The sequence below is a fragment of the Pinus tabuliformis genome, chromosome 8 (assembly GCF_031772625.1).
Source record: "Pinus tabuliformis cultivar Carrire ecotype Pingquan chromosome 8, CPIR1, whole genome shotgun sequence".
Lineage (NCBI taxonomy): Eukaryota > Viridiplantae > Streptophyta > Pinopsida > Pinales > Pinaceae > Pinus > Pinus tabuliformis.
Genome location: NC_142294.1, coordinates 1243310957 through 1243325500, shown reverse-complemented (window position 1 = coordinate 1243325500; position 14544 = coordinate 1243310957).

The window sequence follows — 14544 nt, the reverse complement described above, 5'->3', positions numbered from 1 at the left end:
CTGATGCACTTATCTTCATCTGAAATTTTAATATCAATAGATAATAACTAACTTACCACAGTATTAAATGTGTTTAGATGATCTGTCACCAAGTCTCCATCTTTCATCCTCAGGTTATACAACTTTTTCCATAGGAACAATTTATTCACCAGAGACTTAGATTGGTACAAAGTCCCTAACTTGTTCCACAAAGCCTTAGCTGTAGCTTCCCTTGATACATTTAGCAATACCGAATCTGAGACACATAATCATATTGTGCTCTTTTCCTTCCGATCCAAATTCTTCCATTCTTCATCGGATACTCCCGTTGGTTTAGTACCCAGATCTACCATGATCCACTGATATTTATCCACCAATATATCCTCCATCTTGAGTTTCCACAACTCAAAACTCTGACCATTAAATTTCTCGATCTCTATCTTTCCTCTGCTCGCCATCTTCTTTCACCACCAGAATTGATCTCGCAGATCTCCCATTGAACAGGGTCTACCACAGGCCCGAATGAAACCCCTCAACAACAAAGGCGTCTCCTTGAAGCCAAAATCTCTGATACCAAATGTAGACTTTAACCCTGTATATAAATTACCTGCATACGAATTCTAAAACATAGAAAACAAACGATGCGATAGCATAACACATAAAACACATATACATAGAGATTTTTCCCTGGATCCCAAAAACGAGACTACCAGATTGATTTTTCATTATGTTCCTTTCAATGTTACAATACATATTTATACATGTCGAAGCATCCAATACCATGGACCGAAAACCATCACGTCCAAAACCATGGACTGAAAACCATCATGTCCAAAACCATGGACTGAAAACCATCACGTCCAAAACCATGTGCAAGAACCATGCACAAAACCATAGGTAGTTCCACCCAACCTAATATAGGGTCCACATTTTTTTTCCCTGGGGCGCTGCCCTGGACACCATAGAGGGGGGCTACCCACCCCCCTCAAACCCCTCGGACAAGGGGGGCTACCACCCCCCGAGCCCCCACTACACAATCGGCACAATGAAGGGGGGGTTCCACCCCCCCTCTAACCCCTCGGTTAACTACGTAGGATAGTCTTGGAAAGAATATAACACAACCCAACATTTGATCTCCATCCAAGCCTTCCAGGGCTTCCACAGTGTTTGTCCAACTGGGGATTCTAGAAATAGTAATTGAACCCACAACTTATACAAGGCTTCCAAAGTGTTTTTTCAACCGAGGCTTTCAGGACTAGTAAATCAACCCACCAACGGCTTCCAGAGTGTTTTTCCAACCAAGGTTTCAAGGACTAGTAACTCAAGCCAAGCTGTTATAGGGCTTCCAAAGCGTTTGTTCAACCAAGGCTTCCAGGACTAATAACTCAACCCAAGCTAAGGAAACATGAGAACCAACCAAAAAAAAACAATGAAAGTAAACCCATAATTACCATGGCTACCCATGAAATGGAAAGGCTAGGAAATCCATTATCGATCCAGGCAATCCTCCATGAAAATGACAGATCACAACCAAGAAACCACATGCATATGCCATGCATGCCAAAACTAGTGAAGAAATCATACATGCAACTTGGTACCTGCAAGAAAATATGATGTAGCTACTGATGCTGATGCCTTCTTATGCTTTCCTGCTCTTCCTTTGCCTTCTTTCTCCAATAATCCAAGTATGCCACACCCTCCAAGAGTGCTCCAAGAAATCTCTAAGTATCCAAGAGTATGAGACAAAGCTCCAACACTGAACTAAAAAAAGGTTTCCAACTGATCCTCAGAAGCCTTTTTATGAATGAGGCCTCTATTTTCTTCATTTTCCATTTTTTTCCTCCTCACATGAAACCTGTGACCTTTCACCTCCTTTCTCTCCTAATTTCCATTATTTTCATAAATAAATGTGCCAAAATTCCTTAGCCATTGCCTTTGCCAATTTCCTTAGCCATAAACAACCAAATGAACACCCCCTAAGATGTCTTCCCCAACATTCAATTTGGAATAAGTGTCCCAGTCATCTGTGGTTATTGTCTTTAACATTTATTACATGGAATTTTCATCAGGGATGTTACAGAACCCGCCCCCTTAGGGGACACCGTCCTCGGTGTTCAATCACACATATACCTCAACAATCTGCTGAAATAAGATATACTACTTTTGGAGCTTTAGAACACAACTAGATGCAACATTTACAATGAAATATCTACTCAAGACAAAACATCATGACAACATGACAACATACCGCATAGTGGAGATTTATGAGACAACTAATTACGGTATTTAGTTTGTGGAGCTTTATAACACAACTCATTACGGTATTTACATCCATACATGTGTTTACATATAACATCATCAAAATGTATATACCAAAACATATGTCGAATCATATATAAGAACATATATCAAACATATACTAACATCATATCTAAGCATATAGATCAAAACATAATATAGCATATATCGATCATCATAAAGCATATACTAAACCAACATAAAACAAATACTAAACCACCATGAAGCATATACCAAGCCATCATAAGCGAATACTAAACCACCATAAAGCAACTACCAACCACCATAAGCAATCATCAAATAGCAATATCAAAGTTTCTTTGCCTCAAATGGAAAACAAGGAAGGATACATAGCCCGCATCTAATCTGCCATCTCCCATGTAGCTTCATTAGGCCCAAAGTGCTTCCATTTCATTTTAACTTTCTCTATTGCTTGGTTCCGAAGCATGAGCACCTTTTTCTACAATATATAATGAGGCTCCGACTGAAATTCTCCAACTGGTTCCACTTACAATACAGACCAGTCAATCACATGATCAACATCTTTAACATACTTCTCAAGCAATGAGACATGGAAAACATTACGGAATTTCACTGTCAGAGGCAGTGCAAGTTGATAGGCTAGTCGTCTAATCCTCTCAATGATACTGAAGGGTTCAAAAAACCGTGGTTCTAGCTTGGCATATAAGCCAATCTGCAAGGAGATATTCTTTTGTTTGATGCGCAAGTACAACTGTTCCCCAACTTGGAAGTCCTTGAACAACCTGTTCCTGTTTGAATAACTCTTCTTCCTATCCTGTGCTGCCATGAGATTCTTCTTGATCACCTGCATCTCCGGTTCCATGTCTGCCAACATATCTGGTCCAATCAATACCCTGCTAACTAGATCACTCAAACTAATGGGAGTGTTACAACTACGCCCATATAATGCCTCAAAATTGCTCATCCTCAGTGACTCCTGATAACCGTTGTTGTATGCGAACTCAACCAAAGGGAGATACTCTTCCCACTTCCTCTGTTGATGCTTCACATACATCCTCAACACGTCCTCTAATATCTTGTTGACCCTCTCTGTTTGTCCATCCATCTGCGGATGATAAGCTATGATGAAGGTTAAATTTGTGCCCAAACCTAAAAATAACTCCTTTGAAAACTTGGAAGTGAACTTCACATCCCTGTTTGACACAATCTTCTTTGGAACACCATGTAGTATAACCACGTCTCGGATGAATACCTGTGCCACATCACTAGCTGAGTATGTAGAATTCACTGGAAAAAAACATGCAACCTTGTCAACCTATCCACAATGACCATGATGGAATCATGTTGCTTCACTGTCTTCAACAAACTTGTGAGGAAGTCAATGGAAATGACCTCCCATTTCCACTCTACATTCGCAATTGACTGTAGTAGTCCACCTGGATGTTTTCACTCTACCTTCACTCGCTGACAATTGAAAAATCTAGCCACAAAATCTGCTACAAACCTCTTCAAGTTTGGATAATAGTAAGATCTCTTCATTGTAGTTAGTGTCTTTTGGTAACTTGGGTGATCTGAATATGGTTTCGCATGAAACTCCCTCAAGGTCACCTTTTTGAGATCACTGTCATCTGGCACATATATCCTTTCTTGAAACTTGACCAATCCATATTCCATAAGACAATAATCCAAGCCATGTGCACTTGCACCTGTACCTGTACGACTACCTATCCCTGTACTTGTGCCATCACCTGTACCTGTACCACTACCTTTACCTGTACATGTGCCATCACCTATACCTTTACTTGTACTATCACTTGTACCTATACATGTACCTATACCTATACTCTTTTGCAACCTGTGCACAATCTCCATATATCTGACATCCTGTTGTACTGCCTGCAAGATCCTGCCTTGTAAATCTATCCCATAAGAACTCATAGCTACTAAGTGATTCACCTATACCCGCTTGCTAAGAGAATCTACTACTTTGTTCTCCTTACCTTTGATGTACCTGATCTCGAAATCAAAATCACTAATCATGGCCAACCATCTGGCCTACCTGGAATTCAGATTCGGATGGTCAAACAAATACCTCAACACAATGTGATCAATCATAAGCACAAATCGCCTCCCAAGAAGATAATTCCTCCACATATTTAGTGCATGTATAATCAATGCTAACTCAAGATCATGCATGGAATATTTCTTCTCATGCTTCATTTGTTTCCGGGACTCATAACATACCAAATTTCCATCCTGCATGAGGACTCCACCAAGCCCTCTCTTGCAAGAATATGTACATACTGCAAACTCTTTGTTCGGATATGCAATCTGTAGTACTAATGCATGTGTTAGGAACTGCTTAAGATGCTCAAAGCTAGTCTCACACTCTTAAGTCCATTCAAACTTCTTACCTTTCCTTTACAATAATGTGATAGGATAAGAAATATGTGAGAAGTTCCTGATGAATTTCCTATAATATTCTACCAGACCCATGAAATATCTCACCTCATCCACACTCTTAGGATCTACCCACTCGATGATGGCCCTTCTCTTCTCTAGATCTACTACAATGCCCTCCTTGGAGACAACATGTCCTAAGTAATATACCTCAGTCTGACAGAAACTGCATTTTTTGAGCTTATCATACAACTAATGCTCTCTCAGCAACCTCAACACTGCAACTAAGTGCTCGACATGATCTTCCTCATTTTTATATATACTAGTATATCTTCATTGAACACGTTGACAAAATTATCCAAATATGGATGAAACACACTATTCATCAAACACATGAATGTAGCTAGAGTTTTTGTCAAGCCAAATGGAACAACACCAAACTCATAATTCCCATACTTGGTCCTGAACGTAGTCTTGTATATGTCCTTCTCTTTGATGTGTACTTGATGGTATCCAGATCTCAAGTAAATCTTTGAGAACACTGCTACTCCCTTCAACTGATCAAACAAGTCATCAATCCTCGGCAAAGGGTATCTGTTCTTGATATTCACTTTGTTCAACTGCCTTTAGTCAATACATAATCTGAGAGTACTGTCTTTCTTCCTCACAAACAAGACTGGTGTGCCCCAAGGTGATACACTTGACCTAATGTATCCTTTGTCCAACATTTATTTTAGATACGATTTCAACTCAACCAACTCAGGTGTGCTCATCCGATAAGGTTCTTTCGATGCTGGAGCTGCCCCTGACACTAACTCAACCGAAAAGTCTACCTCCCTCCAGGTGACAACTTTGTGATGTCCTTAGGAAAAACATCTACTGTAAAACCAGGTACTTTTTCAATACATATGCATCCTCAACCTCCTTACCCTTATCACTAGAAATATGTATTGCAAATAGCTTGCACCCTTTTCTGTGGCTACACTTTTCTTGCATAGATTTCACCATCCTAACCGATGTGGATTTCTTCTTATCCAACAAGACTCTTGGTTCTCCATTGTCATCAACACATTCAATAGCCTTGTCATAGCAATCAACCTTGGTTCCATGTGGATACAACCTATGCATTCCCAATAACATAATGTATGAACCCAATGGTAAAACAATCAAATGTGCTTCGGTAGGCATACCATTTAAGTCAAATGTGCAAGCTCTTACCCAATGATGAACTTACTTCTTCATAACTGTAGCCAACTGAACTAACCAATACTCTGCATGAAACTCCTTATTCAACCCACACTTATCCACTAGGTTAGGACTAACATAGCTATAATTAGATCTAGGGTCAATCAAAATAGAAATAAGTTGATCACAAAGCTTACCGTCCATCTCAATGATAGATGCATGATGTTCTGCCTTCTTGTTGTTTACTCAAGCTAGTGATCGACAATGCATGCGATCTTATCTTCCGATGCTTCTAGTCCGCGCACTAATTCTGGAGTCCACACAATAGGTCTGTCGAGTTTCACCTTCCTTCGCTATCGGCTAGCTTCGCTATCCACTCGTATAACTCAGTGGGGAAGGATGTGAAGAAAATTTCGTGGATCTCTGTATATAAATAACAGTCTAACCACTCTTTCTTTGACAGTCGCGGATTCCTATTTTCCTATGCCACGAACTCGTGAATCTTCCTGTCCAACCAATCTTCAATTCCTTGCTTTATCAGATTCCAGTGATACGACATCAGACATCTCTATGTTGATCCTGGTCCCGGAAACAGAACCATTTGTTGGCTTGTTGGGGCCTGACCCAGGTTCAGAGTTAATTAGCAAAACAAATCCCTGTACTACTGGCCCTTTTGGCAACAGTCCACGGAGTGCGGACTGAGGTCGCACCTGAAGTAGTATGGGAGGGTTCTCGAACCAGGTTTCTGCACCATTGAGATGTCTGAGAGGTTCGACTAGTCCAACTGTTTGTCCTTGCGCGTATGTCACTTCGCGCACTTCCATGTTCCTCACGCCCTGATACACTGCCTTCGCGCAACCCTACCCAGGGGCTGTGGAGCTTCTGTACGGCTAGAGCCACGCTCTGTGTTATTACCTGAGATCTTACTTATCTTCCTATACCAATTAATTACCTTCGCGTACTGGATGTCTTACGTTATATTTATTTATACAAAACATTCATATGAGTTCGCATAGAAAATAAACAATATACTTGCAAATTATACCCAATCATATATTAAAACAGGAAAAGGTACACAAAAATACGGTAAACTTCTCTTTTTTGATTCTTCCAATGGTTACAGACTCGATCTGCCTTGCGCACTCAGCTGTAGGGGTCCGTGTACTCAGCTGTGGACTACTAGGTCTTTGCGCATTCAGCTGCAGAGCCTTCTCCTACTCTATGACCCAAAGACACATTTTACACTTTGACTCAATCACTTAGACTTCTCATTCTTCTTGTTGTTATTTTTTCTATCCTATACACTTAGAGCGAAGCTCTATTTATACATCCCATGGTCCGCGGACCATGGGTAGATCTATCAAGCCAACATTACATTACAAAACCGAGGGCGGACAACCCTGTGACTCTATTATAAATTTACGCTCCACGCCCACAATTCACGAAGCTTTTACAAAAGGATTTGGTCAAAACTTGGGCTTGAAGCCCCAAAACATGCCTTGGGGGGATTCCATGCCCAACACTTATGTAGAGATTGTTCAATTTTTTTTTTTTTTAATGGTCTACCAGCTTCAACCATTACAACTGGTACTAAATCTATTAGTTTTAGAAACTCTAATATTCAGAGCAGTTTATTTGGGGATTCTTTACTGGCAATGCTTATTCCATATATGATCCATATGTCAAGGGTTTGATTGAGTCAAATACAACATGGATTATCTTATAATTGTCACAATTTTTAGAGAGATATGAACATGCTTTAACTTTCCAGATGACATTGCTTGTAGCTTTTCAACTGTCCAAAAGCTTGCTGTTATATATGAAGATCATAGCCTTTATGTTCATGATGTACTAAGAAAAATAGAGAAGGAAATTCCCTGCGCAAGTTCTGAAGTTCTCAGTTGCTGACTCAGTTGTGTAGCAAAACTTTATCTCCATGCTACACATTTGAAGAAACGTAGCACCTCTGCTATGCATTTGAACAGTCAACCTTTCGACTTATAGATTCGACTACCAAGCTTCCAAAACCAGTTTTGAGGATGATGACAAGTGCCCTGGAATATTAGGATGTTGAAACCTTATCTTATTGTAAATATTTAATGTTTTTGTTATGAATTTAGTTGAAGATTACATTAGCTAAAATGTTTCCTAGTTTTAAGCAAAGCAGGTCTACATTCGCTGCTACAAACTCATAATCATTTCTATTTTGGGAAATTCGGTTCTACAAGGTTGCAACTTATTTTTTTAATGTATATATTATGTAATTATCAAGGAAAAAAGGAATTGGCGAGTGTAAGAGAGAGAGTTGGGTGTATGATGTTATGGATTATATCCATACTCAATGATTTATGAAGAAGGGCCAGAGTTGTTTCTTTCAAGAATTCCCGTGTCGACAAGTTTTGGTGATGTGATTTCTTCTATGTTTATGTTTCCTCTTTCCTTTCAGTTATTCATGAATCTTCTTTCCTCATTATTTGAATGAAGTTTATGTGAATACAAAATTCATCCAAGATAGGTGCTCTATTTTCTCCTTTCAAATAATATTAATGTTTTTCATCTAAAGCTAAGTGTAAAAGTTATCCCTGATATATTCTTTATGCTTAGTTGACTATAATGATTTATTCCTCCAAAGCATTGGATCTCTTTCCCTTGGTGAAGAACTGCTCACCATTCCATTTTGATCACTGAGATTTACTAAAATCAATGACTCAATGCCCAATGGATGTATCTATTACTTTTCCATCAAACCTTTAAAACCCATTCTTTTGATCTCTATATCTAGCCTAATATCAGATTAGTTGAGCAACCTAAGTGTGAGAGCCCTCTCCAAGGCTAGAAGGGCTAGATTCTGGCCTAGAAGTAGTTTTTGGTTACATCTAGAATTTCTCTTCTCAGCCTAGGGAAATTTACGGGGTGCTAATAACTAGATTAACCTTCAACATAACCATTATTGATATTTTCCTCAGCATCATCCTTTGGACCATTTTCATGGATTGGAGTAATGATGTTTTAAAAGAGGTTTGGAATGTGTTCTTTTGGGATTGAGACACATTTTCCTAGTTTCCTTCAATTGATACCCTGCAATTTATGCCTCTCATGGATTTATTATCATATTTACACTTTCTAGGAAGTAATAATACATGTTTAAAAGAGTATAAAAATTAAAGAGTCCATATCTCTTCAATGTTATGTACTACAATTTGTAAGGAAACCTCTTAGTAGATATCCCTTGTAGGTAGTTATAGCAAGACTGGGCTGCATATAAAACTTAAACTTGAGTAACTTGATCACACTTAACACTTACTTTCCATCCATCTATTATTCTTTCATCATGGCAATGATGTATAATAGAGATGAACTTCCTTAATTCATACTTAGACCCTAAAATTACAAAGATAATTCATGATCTTTTTTGTATGTCTTGACACACATCCTTAGATTCCTCATCCTCTAAATATGTCTTTTTGTATGCATCATGGGTGAGTGGATCCATGTGCATCAAAGTTCCCAAAGTTGTGATCTTTGATGCGGGTGGCCTTGAAAGCATGTCGCCCAACTTGTTTGTGTTTCCCTTCTTCTACTCGATCACTAAATGAAATTGTTGTACAAATCCCATCTACTTGTAATACTTGATCTAGTATAACTTACTATGGCCCTATAGTTACTATAGTGGTTGGTGATCTATGTGGTTTATTGTTTCTTTTCTCATCATATGGTTCTTCCACTCCTTCATAGCTTGCACCAGGGAATAAATCTCCTTGTCGTAGGTAGGGTAGTTAAGAACAATGCCATGAAATACTTCATAATGGTAGCATACTTCCCTTCCTCCATGCATCAATATCTCTCCCATATCATATCCACTCACATTTGTATCAATTTCAAGGGGTGCTACAAGTTTAGTAATGCTAGAACTAGTGCTTGATTGATCTTGTTATTTAACTCCTTGAAGGACCTCTCCTAACCCTTTATCCATTAGAAATTCTTTCTAGTTGTTATTATGGTTTGGAGTGGTGTTGTTAGTGTTGAAAATGAGGTTATGAATTTCCTTAGGTATTGTGCCACCCATACAAAGATCTTAACCTCAAAAACATTAGTAGGCAATGACCATTTCATCATGGCCTCCATATTGGTACAATATATCTTCAACTCTCCTCTACTTATCACATACCCTAGATACACCAAATTCTATTGTGTAAAATCACACTTCCTGAGATTTTGTAGGTTTTAAGCTCATATAGGAATTACTTGCAAATGAATTCTTAAAAATAAAAAATATACAATTGTCGGAACATAAAATATACATAGAGATTTTTCTCTTGGAACTCGAAACTGGGAAAAACATATTGATTTTTCATTATATTCCTTTCAATGTTACAATACATTATATGCATGTAGTGGCATTCATAAAACCCAATCCATTAAACTGGATTGGAACATAATCTTAGTTCCATTGATCGAAATTACAAAATATAATGGGCAAAATCATCATGCCCAAAACCATGCACAAAAACCATACACAAAATCATGGGTGGTTCCTCCCACCGTCCTTGGGTCTACCCCCCATGCTTGGGTTTTCCCAACCATTATTGGGTCCACTTAAAAAAAATTCTAGGTCACTATCCTATCCCTGTGCAAGGGGGCTACTGCTCATTTGTGATCCCACCAAGCAACATAAAAACATGTGCGACTAGTCATGGAAATATTATAACACATACCCAATATATTTGCTAGAAATTGGTGCTTCTTTAATGTCTCCAACACCTACGTCAAATGTGAGATGTGCTTCTTATAGGTAGTATTATATACTAGTATTTCATATAAATTTACAATAACAAATGAATCTATAAAAGGGAACAATATATCATTCATTAACCTTAGAAACGTAGCTAGTGCATTACATAGGTTGAATAGCATGACTAACTACTCATACAAACCATGCCCAATTTTGAAGGTAGTTTTCCAGGTATCTTATTCTTTGACTCGAGCCTAGTGATATCTAGACTTTAAGTCCAACTTGGTGAAGTATTTTTGTTGCTACAATTAATCTAGCATAACATCTATCCTACATAAGGGGTACCTGTTCTTGAGCATGACTTTTTTCAATGTTTGTAATATATACACATTTGCAAAGTCCCATACTTCATTGGAACAATGATAATGGGTGACCCACATGGTGACATATTTAGTCGAACAACACCCCGTTCTAGTAATTTCTACAACTATTTCTTCACCTCAATTGCTTCTATAACATGTATATCCCAATGTTTGGCATTGGGAACTCTAGAATAGATGACCCTTTTAGGTGGCAATGATTTAGGCTCTTGAAACACATCTGTGTATGCATGTAGAAACTCTTCTAGTTGTTGTTTATTTTCCTTAGTGCACCCCTGTTGTCTAGGAGAATCCTCTCTTCGGATAGAGACGATCCCTCTATCCCAATGAGTGGGACTAACAACCTATGTGACAATCTACAAGGACACTTTCCTAAATTACAATCAAAATGAGAGAAGAGAAAGATGGCCTACCTCGTTCTGATGCTATAATGTGCTCCTTTGTTGAAGACCTCAAATTGGTTGCCCCTCAAGCTCAACTCTACTACTCACAACGTTTGGATACCTGCACAAGAGATCAAAGACACAACAATGCATACAAACAGAACTAGCATAATCGAAAGTAATCCACTTAACAGATTAAGGAGCATTAAGATAAATGATGCATTAACACAAACATTTATAGAAAGTGAACCAACAGTTGTATATATTAATGAAATAAAGGAGGAAGCATGCAACCAAGACTTGATGTCAATAAGCTCTCCTTGAGTGAAAGTCCAAGTCCAAGATCAAGCTCTCCAAGCACTCCTTCTCCAAGCCAAATGAGTAGCATGTAGGCACTATCCCAGCATAAGGGTGCAAATAGCCAAAGACCAACCATTTGGGAATGGGAGATGATGAATAGATAGGTAGGGAGAGGGAGTTAGGATCTATCCAAACAAAGGGGAAGGCCCTCATCTCAAGGAGGTAACTAATAGGGATAAGATCAAAGGCCAATATTGGGAGAATTCAACCACATTCACACCGAACAACCTCCATCTCGTTGTTCTAGAAGCCTCTATTTCACGAAGCTTCTTGTCCACTTTGGGAAAAATGCCTCTTAGGGATCATCATGGGTATCCAAGAAAAAAGCGCGTTGGCATCGTGAGGCTAGTATAGTGCAGCTAGCGATCAACATGAGTTTCTAGTGTTAGGGTCGCGCTGATTTTGAAATTAGGGTTTTAGAGCTCTATTCTTCAGGGAAGGCTCAAGGAATTTTTCCATTAGTTTTTTAGGGAGGATCTGAGTTGCATATCAGGATGGGTACGCTGCATGATTGCCTTTTTTTGGGAACTTCAGGTTATGACACATGGAAGTGCAGGAGGTGTGACAAAATAATGTGTAACAGATGTCCCCTAAAGCATTAAGGTAGAATAGGGAGTGATGGATGAGATGCTTTATGAGCTTTTGCAAGGATGAGAACAACCACTATCAGGAGACCTGGAAATCAAGGATGCATATACATATACATATTTGATGTCAAAACATGAATCCAGAATATGGACACAACCATCCAGATAGAAAGTACTATGTGAAAGGATCCATGGTATGGGCACAACCATCCAAATGAAAATGATCATCTGTAAATCTAAGATCCAAGGCATGAGCACAACCATGTGATATGGAAGGATCATCATCATAAATATAAAGTCCCATGGTATGGTCACTTCCATCAGTCTAGTAGCAACATGTGTGCAATCATGAAAAATACATAGCTCCCTACAACCTGAGTCATATCAGACAAGACTTAGGGTCCCATCCCAAACTGATCAAAGTATGAATTATAACATGCGAATGAATGTGTTGAAGTCGAACATGCTATAAAACCACTTGATTACCGTCTAATGATGTGGATCGTTAACAGGAACGAGAAGAACAACCAATAATGACAATGGCCCTCAAGGTACGACAATACAATCCATGAATGTGAAAATGAAGCTGAAGTCGAACACTTGTGGAATCATCCAATCAGAGGCCAATGATGTAAACTTATCATCGAATGCGAAGAACTTGCCATTAAGGCATGCATGCTCTAAGGTACTGAAAGGGAGTTTCTAAGTCTTCTTCCTAGATAATGAGCTGAAGTCGACACGAAGTGACCCATTGAAGGAGGGCTATGATGATTCCCTCATCATCGAAAAAAAACAAAGAATAAAGTGAAATGAATGAGTATGGTCCAATACTGTAGCAAAGCATCAGACAATTTATAGGTAATAAAATGAAAATAGGACTTCTCCTGAACATATTGGCGATACGAATTCGGAGTGTGGCAACATTTGACTCAACATATGACCAAGAGTCATGGTGGAGAAATGGAAAACTCAGATGAGAGGCCAAATGGATCACCCAAACCCAAAGGGACAAGTGACTGAGCGAGGATATCAAGAACCCGACACGAGAAACATATGAGTGTCATGTTCAAGAGTGGGATGCTGCCTATACAATAGTTGTCTCACTTTCATTTCCCCCCACTATTTCTAGCGAGTACCCCAATTATTTTTATCACAAGCTTGAAGGGGATAACATATGCTTGTCTTATAAGTTCATTCTTCGAATCAATCCATCCTAGTAAGTTTTACAAATCATAGGAACGAGAAACTTGGTCTTGTCATGGTGATCAGTCTTTCATCGTTAAATTTTTAATGAGTCTGACAGAAGGATAGCTTGGTATCTTTTTCATATTTAGAGAGTTTGAAAAAGAGACGAAAAAGAAAACTCCATCATGTCCCTTTTTGTAATTTGTCTCTCAAATCTGAAAAGGTAGAAAACAATATTCGAGAGAACCTCTTGACCATTTCGACCAAGGTGTACCTTTTTCATAAATAGTCAATCTCAGCTCGAAAAAGGGGTAAACGTATACTGAGACGACGTCAATTCATTTAATTTAACGAGTTTGAAAGGACAAGTACTCGACAATATTTTCATATTTCAAGAGTCAGAAAAGAGCTTAAAGATGACTCGAGGGGGGTTCCTTTTTCGTTTATTTTTAATGAGTCCGAAAAAGAGATAAAACAAAAACTCATTGAATCAGTAAAAATGATCACTATAATCACGGAAAAGAACCTGTAACTGCACAAAGACAACCACACATCACTGATATTGAGGAAAATAATAAAATATTGAAAAAATATGAGTTTTAAACTTATAAACAGACCAAAAGTAAAATCAATTTTACCATTTCACTTGGAGTAAATTGGAGAGTGCATTTTACCCCATTTTCTTCGATTTTTCAAGCAAGTAGTGTGGGAGATCCAGGGCACCATTTCACGAACCATAAGCTGCATGTAAGAGCTCTGCCTTTTCTCTTGATTTTTAGTTTTCTTTCATGTTGTGTATTAGGGTTTTTGTTTTCCAGAATAGAGGATTCCAAAATTTTAAATTTGGGGCCATCAACGTGGGTTTGCTCATCGAACTCGCACTAGTCGTCCCTAAGCCCGAAAGGCTCTCATGCTGCCAGTGCGAGATTAATTAAAATAGTCATGCCGGCTACAAGGTGGAAAATTTGAACAAAAAACTTCTCTTTTGAGTGAAATTTTTGAGTTTTTACCTCGTGGAAAATCATCTAATCATGGTTAATGGTTGTTTTGTAGGAGATTTTGACAACATGGTC